The 1,424-nt window shown below is 36.9% G+C and overlaps 1 pseudogene; it reads right to left on the bottom strand.

Moving 5' to 3' along the window:
- Positions 1-207: 207 nt before the first annotated feature.
- LOC111890272 (probable carbohydrate esterase At4g34215) lies at positions 208-879 on the bottom strand (annotated as a pseudogene).
- Between the last annotated feature and the right edge of the window lie 545 nt (positions 880-1,424).

Raw genomic sequence — 1,424 nt, 5'->3', positions numbered from 1 at the left:
AAAAGTGAAAAATTGTTATAATTTATACGGTGTTACATGATGATGTCGTCCTGTCTAATGGTTTTGCATTAAACCAAGTTGACAAGTGTGTATATAGCAAATTTGATACTTCTAGTAAATGAGTCATGATTTGCTTATATATAGATGATATGTTGTTTTTTGGTACTGATTTAGAAAAAGTTGATAAAACCAAGAAATTCTTATCATCTAGTTTTGATAAGAAAGATATGGAGGAGGCTGAGGTAATTTCTTTTTATACGGTTCAACATCGGTTATGTTAATCGTGTCTCTCTCCCCTTGAAACCACAACAACGCCCTAATCTCTCCGCCGCGTTCCACCGCAGCCGCCGCCCTCCTTACCAACCGTTCATAAAGTCTACCCCCACGCGCCCACTCATCAATCCCACTCCTTCCAATAGCACACGACACCAACCCCACCACCGGAAACCGCCGTCGATCAACGCATTCGCAAACGCCATTTTTGGCCCAACTCCACAAGTCTTGTTGACGTCGATATCGGCGTGAAGTGGTTCTTCTGCATGTTCCCAATTCAGATCACCAATCAATCGTAGAATCTTTCCCGGACTGGACTGGATTTCGGTGGGATTATTCCGTCCAAGTTTCTTTCGACCACTCCGCCTCTCCCCGCCATGTTGCTTTGTCCGGCGAGTATGAAAATGTCTTTGATAAGATGGATTGAATTTGGAGAAGTGGTGATGAAGTCAGCGAGTTTCACGTGGCTCTCCCAATAGCAATATGTTATGATGAACAGGAAGAACATGGTTAGGTTAACGCCATTTTTGGCCATGGGATATTAATTAAACCCTTTGGAAAAATGAAAAATATAAAGTGAGGAAATTAGCGAAAGGAGATCATGAATTGGGCATGTGCAATATTTTGATTGTTTTATGTTTCCAAAAGCAACTTTAGTCTTCTAATGAAAGCGAAGATTGGATTGTTTAATGGGTATTTTACATGAATTTAAGTCTAACACTACAAAACAATTAATTAACCATGTTTGTTTATATATAATTTTTATTTTTTTTAAATGATTCTTTATGTAGTAATATTTATTTCTGAGAAAACGTGGATCATATAGGTTATTTTTAGTTGTTTATGTAGGAGAATCTTTTTGAAGTTGTATTTGAAATAATATCTTTTATGGGATTAAGTTTTAAAGAATATCTTTTTTTTGGGATTAAGTTTCTAGAAAACATATCCTTTGATTTATTTTTAATACTTTATTATTTATTTTGATACATTTGTGACTGAAAAATAAAAAAATTAATGGTATCTTTTTTCGACTAGGGATGAAATTTCACCCGACCCAATGGAAAACCAAGTTGACTCGCCCCAAACGGGGACGGGTATTCACCGTCAAAACGGGTATCGGATACCAGACTAGGGATCCCCATTATGCTAAA

The sequence above is a fragment of the Lactuca sativa genome, chromosome 4 (genome assembly GCF_002870075.4).
Source record: "Lactuca sativa cultivar Salinas chromosome 4, Lsat_Salinas_v11, whole genome shotgun sequence".
Taxonomy (NCBI): Eukaryota; Viridiplantae; Streptophyta; class Magnoliopsida; order Asterales; family Asteraceae; genus Lactuca; species Lactuca sativa.
Note: the sequence above shows the minus strand (reverse complement) of the source record. Positions and strands in the feature narration are given on the sequence as shown.